The sequence below is a fragment of the Pogona vitticeps genome, chromosome 3 (genome assembly GCF_051106095.1).
Source record: "Pogona vitticeps strain Pit_001003342236 chromosome 3, PviZW2.1, whole genome shotgun sequence".
In the NCBI taxonomy this organism is placed as follows: Eukaryota; Metazoa; Chordata; class Lepidosauria; order Squamata; family Agamidae; genus Pogona; species Pogona vitticeps.
This window is the reverse complement of record NC_135785.1, coordinates 91,722,453-91,731,940: the sequence shown is the minus strand read 5'-3', so window position 1 is coordinate 91,731,940 and position 9,488 is coordinate 91,722,453. Positions and strand designations below refer to the sequence as shown.

The 9,488-nt window shown below is 42.2% G+C and overlaps 1 long non-coding RNA gene across 1 annotated transcript; it reads left to right on the top strand.

Moving 5' to 3' along the window:
• The first annotated feature begins 2,468 nt into the window (after window positions 1–2,468).
• Window positions 2,469–8,892, top strand: LOC144587773 (uncharacterized). Its single transcript, XR_013542914.1, has 2 exons — window positions 2,469–4,149; window positions 6,564–8,892. It is a non-coding gene; the product is annotated as an uncharacterized LOC144587773 (long non-coding RNA).
• The last annotated feature ends 596 nt before the right edge of the window (window positions 8,893–9,488 follow it).

Genomic DNA, 9,488 nt, shown 5'->3' with positions numbered 1-9,488 from the left:
CTCAGTTTTCTTCTGATGTCTTGGCTGCAGTCTCCATTGATGACTGAACCAAAGTACTGTATACGAAATCCCTGTTTTAATTTCTTTGTTTTCAATGCACTAAGGAATTTGTAATTTGAGGAAAACAGGTGCCTGGCTACTCAGTGAGCTGGAACATCACTGTTCATCCCAAGAGAAGAGCCCGCCTGTAGAGCCAAGAGAAAACTGCACAGTCACAGACTCCCACCAAAAGAAGGGAATGTTCAACCATGTCTGAATACTCTATACCTAGAAAACTCTAGAAGGGATTGCCATAGGTTAGAATTGACTTGATGGCACACTATTGTTATTATTAATTTGAGGAATTGTCCTGAAGTTTCCTGTTCCCCAGAGGCCAAGGTGTCATCCCTCACCTTGAGGGACCAATCACAACAGGAATTTCCTGGTCCAGCTGACAGCACCCTTGGGGGGGAAGGATTGAGGCCAGTTCTGCCAGTGAGGTGTCAGAAGATGAGAGCCTGGCAGATATGAGGTCCATTTGCCCAGGAGACAGGAGCTGGCTTAAGAAGAATTGAGCAAAACCAGGTTGGCATCTCATGGATCCTTGATAGCTGATTGGAAAGAGCTGGACTCCCAAGACAGAGGCATACTGAGAGCTATAAAGTCTGTGAGCAACTTAGCTTGTGGGAAGAAACTCATTAGCCATCTTTTGCTTGCGCCAAGGTTTCCTGGGATGGACCCCTCAAAACAGTTTACAACCTGGACTGGCTGACACCCTGCTTTTGCCTTCCTCTGCGGTTAAAAGGTAATAAATGATTTACACAGGACTTTTCAGCCTAATCCGCCAACACCGAATATTGGTGTTTTGGAATTGGACTGGCTTTGAGGATGGAGCCAAGCACTTCCTGCCCACAAACATAAAACTAGGCATTGTTGTACAAAAGAATCTTGGAAGATCTTTGAACTAGTGATAGTTGAAGCTATTTGTCATTCCTGTAACTGTTTTGAGACTTTACAGGCATTGCAAAGCTATTGAATCAAATTAGAAGAGCTGGTGTACTGACTCACAGAGGAAAAACTGGGATAGGGAAAAACAAACATCAACAGTTTAATAATTGTGCAGTCAAAAGGTAGATGCTCTCAGCACTTCTCAAGCTAAAGAATTTCTTCTTTGGGTGACAAAATCTACTGATCTTCAAAAGGCGGCTATTTATTCATGTAGCTGCTTTCTTTTCAAGGGTCACTTGGAGTTTGCAGTGCTGTGGGATGTGAACTCTATCCTGTCATAGAAGGTTTCTGTTTCCCTCCTCTTATAGAAGAGAACTTGTGTTCCAAAGTGAATACCAAATTTGTGATTAGATGCCATCATCTGTAAACATAGCTTTTCAGAAATTGCAGCTGCCTTCCGTTTTATCGGGTTGGTTTGTGGAATTCAAGAAGTTCTCAGACCTACTTCACTGGTGTTACTTCTTTCCCACCATGTTAAACAGCAATCCTTCTCCGTCTGATTTCAGACTACAGTATTAGTGCTTGGTATTCCATATCCTCCAATGACCTCTCAAAAAGCTGAAGTGGTTCCAGCTGCTGGATTAATCATTGCACACTTCTGTTTGAGTTAATTCAGATCCAGAAGAGACACGTGCTGGGGGAGGGGGCTGCCTGGAGCATCCCTTTTGCATCCTCCATGTGGCAATGCCACGGGCACTCCAAGGGAGAGACATGTCTGCCTGCTGTGCTTCTGAAATGTCTGAATGTGGTGAATTCCAATCAGTTCCAATAAGAAAATGAAATCCTTACTCATTCCCGGGAACAGGAAAATGTATTAGTTTTATGTTCTCCCATATGAGGATTTTGGTGAATTCTAATGTAAAAACAAAAACACAAGTTGAAATGAATCTATGTATCCTTAAAGTTTAGCATCACACTTTCTGGTATGTCAAGGTGCTACCTCTGCTTCTACCCCTCCCCCCCAGGAGAAAAAAAAATATCAGGCTTGGATTCTACGTTGGCAGAAACTACATGTTTCAGTTTGCCCACAGCCAGTTTTTTCCCCCTGATGTCCTGCTTTAATGTGAATCCTCGCATTAAAGCAGGAAGTGGAGCAGTCCCTGGCCCTGCCGGCTGGCCTGCACTGGGAGGCTTGCCACTGCTACTGGCAGTTCTGGGGTTGAGGTGGCTTCACCTGCTTACCATGTGATGAAAAAGAAGCAGCTGGAGCTGCCCTCCCTCTGGCAAAAACAGCACTGCCAGCCAGCCAGTTCTGAGGTGGCTAGGAAACCTCTCTGGCACTGGTTGAACAGTGACACTACTCTTCTCTGAGATGCCAGCAGCTCTATTTTTGCCGCCTGTCAAGCCCTGACCTGGTGCTGGAAGTTCTGGCGTGGCCTTAAAATGGCACCCATGTGCACTTTTAAGAACTGCACCAGGGCTTGTGTCATGTGAAGTGACTGTGTTCCTACCTGCAAATATAATTGTGGCCAAGGGCAGAGACAAAGTGGGAGAATTTCCACGAGATGTGAATCTAGATCTGCTAATCTTTAAGAACTGTTTCATGTAAGACCATCTTGCAGACCCCCAGACCGGACAAGGAGCAGCTCCATCCAATCTGAGCCCCCAATGAATGTGGCTGTAACCTCTGGTTTTAATTTCCAAGTAATACATGCATGTGTGTGTGTATATGTGTGTGTGTGTGTGTGTGTGTCCGCACGCACATGCACACACACTCCAGTCTTTGCTGTATGTCAATCATCAGTCTTTGCTGTAAATTGTCAGTCTTTGCTGTATGTCAATATCCTGCTCTCTAAATACAAACTGCAAGGTTTTAGTTGACAATTTGGCAGTACACACCTTTACTAATGAAAACTTTGTGAGCAAATAGTACTTAGTGGGCCATTCATGTGATGTGGAATGGGTAAATCAATTGATTAAATATGAATCAAATATGTACGGCATCTCTTACAGCATATTCTCTTACCTTTAAAGAATATGTGATTATTTCCCATCAAATTTCATCCAATGTATGGCAGCCCAAATTGGGTTGTCAGGTTATGTGATTCAAGGAGTACTTTTACCACTGCCACCTCCCAGGGAGTTTCCATGGCCAAGCTGGCATTTGAACCCACTCTATCCACTGTAAATCTGTAAATGATAACATATATTATGTCTTCATGAAATGGGGGTACATGCTGAAGAGACTGGCTGAGTCTTAGTGTTATTACTAACTTCGATCTTCCTTCAGTCTCAGCATAACTTGAATGTAGTTTCCTTGGTGTGAAAGCTTAATTTGCATATAGCAAAATCAGGTTAGAACCAAGTATAGGAACCCAATTCAGATTCGGACTGATGTGTTTTTCAGGATTACAAGGGGTGGAGCAGAATCGTGATCTGGATCAGCCCCTCTCCCAATTTGTCCCTAGATTCTGCTTTATATGGGGCAGTGGGATATCTCAAATCACCTGCAAGAGCTATGAGTTCAAGAGAACGGGCAAGCGGTTATGCTCCAGATATTATTTCTAGCCCGTTTCCTTCCTATATGGCCGCTGTTGCTAATTCACTGTGCCATGCTTCCCAATTGTTGTTTTTTTTCCCTTTCAAATTAAGAGAACAGATTGCTTGTATTGTTCCCTGTAGAGGGAGAAAAAAGCTCCCATCCCACAGAAAATGTTCTGCACCATGCTGCCCGCCCATTAAAGAGAGAGAGGCTCAGTGATAAGTTTCTTCCTAAAGAGTGGGATGAGAATAAGGCTGGAATGGGATTTCTAAGACAAAGCTTCCTATTGCTTTGGAAACATGTGACCAATGCAATTACTGGGAGGTTTCTTTCCATGTGATGCTAAGGACCAATTCACGCAGTGTTTTATCCTAAAAAGAGCACAGAAAAGATAATCTAATAAAGAAATGAAATTATGCTTCATTTCAGGGAAATCATGCGTTATGAAACTCCATGTCATGGTGACCACACAGATGGAACCTTGAGGGAGGAACACCAGTGATGAAGAGGAACAAGCAGAACTTCTGGAAACAGGGAAGCAGCTGATGAGTTTACTGAAGAAAGGCAGAAGATGTCCTTGGCAAAAAAATAACAAGGATGGAAGGCATTTGATAGTTCCATTGCTTGCTACTCACACTCCATGGTCCCATGCTAAAGGACACTGTTAGCAGAAATCCTAGGTAGGTGTAACTGATGAGAAAGCAAGAGTATGGTAAAAGGAAATATGGTTGAGAAGTGGGGAAACAACAGACACTAGAAATAAGGCATCATAACTTTTGCTGGGAGGAAAGACCGGCTATTTCTTCCTGACAGGCAAATGTTATACTTTATTTTGTTCCAGTTCAACAGGACAACAGAACAGCATATAAAACACCACTATTACGGCTGAAGATTTTGAAATGGAAGGGGGAATGAAGGGCGGCACTTCACCCATCCCCCGGGCTTCTTTGCTAAATAGGCTGTTGTTCGCTTCTACATCAAAAGTTCGTCCAGGTTACCATGCAGCTAGAACTGCTATTTCGGTTTTTATCTCACAATGCTGAAATCTCTCTGCACTGCACCTGCAACCCCAAGGCTGTGATTAATTTACAGCTGGGACACAAATTTCTCACTGGGTGAGACAGGGTCTTTTTCCTGCTCCCAGCTGGTATACTGCGAGACAACACACCATGAGATATCCCACTGTCCTAACGATGCATACCTTATCCAAAAATAATGTCTCTGAAACTCTAAGAGTGGTGGTTTCCATTACACACACACATACCTGGTAATATCTGTAGTTAACAAAGAACATCGGTTGTTTGCCATCATTTTTGAAACATTTACAAAAAAAATAGCAGAGCATTAGAGGGTATATTTTATTTTGTGACCTGTCAAGGCAGCGACGGATCTGTTCCTTCATTTCTTCATGACAAGATTTCTCCTCCAGCCTTTGGATTTCTATAGGAGGCAAAGAAGGAGTGCTGATTAGTTTGGAAGGAAATATGAGAAAATGTAAAAAGAAACATGATAGATAGGGGAAAACCAACAATAAATGGGAAAAATAATGGGAAAAAGATCCCCTTACTGTTCCAGTCAATTATAATGGATTCCTTTGTCCAGAAGAGAGCTAATCCCCGGGCAGGGCTATACTTCCAAGAAAAAATATGTAGGGTTGTGATCAAGCAAATGTATTTTACATCCCCTCCTCTACAAATAGGTAACATTGCAGAAGAGTATCTCTGGAGGGCACCATGTCAACATAACTTAAATACATTGGAATATGCTTTGTCTTTCATTGTTTTGTCCTGGCATTTAACACCTATCATTAGAGGGGCTTAGTAGCTATCTCAAGCAAACCTCCTTCCTGTAGTGCATGTCAGTGTGGTTCTGAGCAGAATGTTGACAACCTTTAAAAAAAATAATAATACTACAACTTCCATAATCCCCCAGCCAGCATGGCCATGGCTAAAAACAAACAGACACATTTCTCAAGAAGAAGCTTGTCTACAACAATAGGACAAAGAAGGCCTGAGGTGTAACCTGACCTTCAAAAGTCTATAGACATTGGAGATAACAGGAAGGATTCACTGGCGGGCTGCTTCCTCTCCCAGTCTGTGATCAGACATAACAGTAGGGATTCCTCTCCCTTAGCAGCATGATAAGGAGAATGGCTTAGGAGCACTGCTACACTGGGAACCTCCACAAGTTAGATTTTAACCTTCCACAAGACAGATTAGGCCATGGGTAAGAGATTTCACTGTGCTACAGAAACCTCCAGGTCAGATTTGAACTGAGGCCATAGGCTGTGAAAGCTTATAGGCCAGGCTTCCTCAGTGATCTCAGGCTGTTTGTTGGTCAAAATATCCCCTTAGCTGTAAGAGCCTCTGGGTCTGGCCACCCTCGTAATCTTGGGCTGTGGGCCAAAACTTCCACTCAACCTGAAAAATTTCTAGGTTAGGTTTCTTCCCTGACTTGAGCAACAACCAGATTCTGCTGTTTCTCCCACCCTTGAAAGAGATCCATTTTGCGACCTCCCTGCTGCTGTGATAGCAAACATTTATCAAATGGGGGAGATCCTTTCTTGCTGCAGCTGCACATGAGAGTCTCTAGATGGAAGTCTATGCCTTTCGGGGAGGGGGGGAAGGGAAGGAAGATACTTGATTGCTGAACTGTCCTTATAGAAAAAGTATTCCGCTTTAATTATATATATGACGGAGCCAAATCCAATCCTACTATTTTAATTAAAAGAAGATATTCAATCTATAGAACTGTCTTCTTAATGTGCAAGTATAACGAAGGCAAGTTATTAGAAACCTTGAAGAGATAATATTAAATGAACATGATCAGATCTGTGTCATTATTAGATCAAGACAACTATTAATATTGATTAGTTTGCTAACATCTCTTCTGTGAGGGATCAAATATTGTGGGTTCAATGTGTAATTTGCTGCTGAATCAACTTAATGCTTTTCTAAAAATTAGTTGCAATTGGAAAAAAAAACCCTCAAACGAGTCACATGTCTCTGCCATATACTTTTTCCTATTTTCAAATGTTGCTCTCTTCCTTACCTTCTTCTGATCCTAATTTTAATTTGTTATTCTCTTGTTGCAGGTTGGAGCTCAAATATCCAACATGTTGGATCAGGATTTAGTGATGCTTAAACTACTGAAATCAGCATGTAAGGTTAGCAGTGATTAGCTTACATGTCACTGATTTAATAGAACAGATTTTGCCCTTTCCATTTATGGGTCTTTCAGGGTGAAACTTGTCCAGATTGGAAAATTTGCTTTTCTGGATTATCACTCTCCTCCTGGCTGGGAGAGTCTGAGATTTGTTACCCACAAGACATTGTATCTGACAAGACAACCCCTCTGCTTCGCTATGTGTTGTGATGCTTTTTCTGCTCCACACGGTTTACTGCTGGTGGTGAAGTAAAACATGGACAATTTAATGCACCTCATGTCATTGTGCCTAAATGTTTGTGGGAAGGATGGGGACTAATGTCTCAGTATGGTGTGTATGGCATCGATGACAACTTGTTTCAAGTATAGAGGCCCCTTGTAATTACAAACAATTGTGTTCCCTGATGGCACTTGTAGAGTGAGCCATTGTAAGTCAAGTCTTGTTTTCACAGTAGGCTCAGAATAGTAATGTGGGTTATGTTGGTACTCCTGGAGTGGAAGGATCAGTGACAGAGTCATTGCTGAGGAGATGCCTAAATGTATTTGCATTGTTCAGAGACACTCCTTCCATGTTCCCTAGAACTACACGTCAGGACTATACTGTGTGTGTGTGAGAGTGGGAATCAACAGCCTCTTAAAATGGATGGAACCTCAGGAAAGTTTAGCCCCTGCTCACACGGAGAAATAGATTTTGAGAAGTCACTTTATAGGTGGTAGACTGAAGTCATCAGAGCCCAGGAAAACCAAAGAAAACGGGGCCTTCAAGCCAAGACAGCTTACTACTGTTGGTGCAAAGAGGAATAAACAGTGCCTCATCAATGTCAGTGTACTCTATCCCCCTCAAAATGTGCTGTGGAAGGTCAGATGTTTCCTGCCCTAGTGCCCCTAGTGTGGCCTATTGTTGGACAAAAATTATCTGACAGATTTATCTAAGTTTTACAATTATATTGTGGTGCTTCTGATATGAATAAAGAATACATTTAACACTGAGGTGTTGAAATAGGGATTTGGTTCTTGGAGAATATTCATATTCTCTAAGCTCTGGAGTCTTCTCATTTTTTCCTCACACATCTTCTGTCTGTCTTGCTTTCTTGTTAGCTGATCACTCCTCTCTGACTTCTTTCTTCTAACTGCTCACCCTTTTTGTCTCTGGCTTTTTCGCAAGGCACTTCCCTCTGACCTCTGCTGTCTTCTTTCTTGCCCCATGTCCCTCCTTTCTTTTGCTGCCATGCTTGTCAACATGTCGTTTTACAGCACGAGTCACAACAGTCCCAGTGGTTGTAAAAGTGAGTTTTAGGTGCTGGGTAGAGGGCACCAGCTAATATAGGAAGGCTGTAAAAGTGTGGGGTTTTAAACTGGGCTGTTCTAAGACAGGGGCTCTTGTATGTTATATATACAGAATTGTTTGACACCTCCTCTTTTTTTTAACAAAAATGGGTACTTTATGCTCTGTAGCAGTGGGATGCATGGATGATTTCTTATACACAAGCCTGAGTGCATGCTGGAAAAAAAACTGTAACATTTTGTTGCAGCTTCTGCATGTGATTTCCTCTTCTCTTTCAGTTTCAGAGTCACAGGCCTGCTTGATGTACCCGAGGCAAAGGGCAATGTGTTACCTTTACACAGGAATGGCAGTGATCTTCTTATAATTCATTTGAAAACCATCTTGGATGGTTGACCTAGGGGGGGAAAAAGAATCAATGAAGCATAGAAATTAGAGATTGAAAAGGTCCATCCTACTGCCCCAGTATGATTGTCCTCAGCCTAAAATTTATTTTTTTTAAGATAAAGTTATGAATGCGAATATATTAACCTTTAAAAGAACCATATTCAGATATTATATAACTTTTTTTTAAAAATTGCAGTGCCGCCCTCCATCTGGGAGAATGGCTCCTGAGGAAATGTCTGCAATTTTTATGCAGCAAAAACAGGTCAGTATGCTTCTTGATGGACATTTAAGTCTGTCATGCCTACTTTGTACAGGTTCACACATGCTAAAATGTCCTTGTGAAGAACTCAGGTTTCCCTCTAGGAAGGGACACAAAACCCCACCTACATGGTCACAGTTGCCTAGCGTGTAAATACATTTCTTCTTACATACAAGTTGGAGAAGTTGCTCTTTTGAACTACAATTCCCAGAACCCACTAGCCATGCAAGAGAGACCGTTTTGGGACCTGTGATTCAAGAGGTTCTAATTTTTCTAGGCTTCACATAGTTAACTCCATCCACGTGGCTATTTAGTAAAAGCAATCAAAAATCTGAATCTGAGAAAGATAGGTTATGTTCTCCCACAGCTTGCAAATTAGCTGGCTTTGCTTTATGATTTGTCATTAAATACCAGCTACATTTACATCTTGATTGATCAGACACGATGCTCAGAAGGTGTTCTGTGACTGAAGCACTGGCATGTTTGATGATGATGATAATCATGATGATGATGATCTTAGAACTGCAGAGCTGGAAGGAACTCTATGGATCATTGAGTCCAGCCCCTGTCAAGGAGGCACAAGTGGGGGAATCAGACTCCCAACCTCTGGCTCTGCAGCCAGATGCCTAAATCACTGAGCTATCCAGCAGTTCATGATGAAGTGTTGACTGGTGTGCAGGGGCAATCTACGATGAAACTAATGAAACTTAAGCTTCAGGGCCCCTAATCCTGGAGAAACTCCAGAGCAACTTTAGTCCACATGTAAAAATAAAATAAAATAATGTGGTGATATGTCATGAAACAACTCCACTGAACAAGGTAACAATGGCTACCCAGACCTTGTTGCTGGTTGTGGGGGGGGCACATAACAGTTCAATTTCAGGGGGCCCAAAATGTAGGTCTTCCACTGCTATTGTGTCTGATTT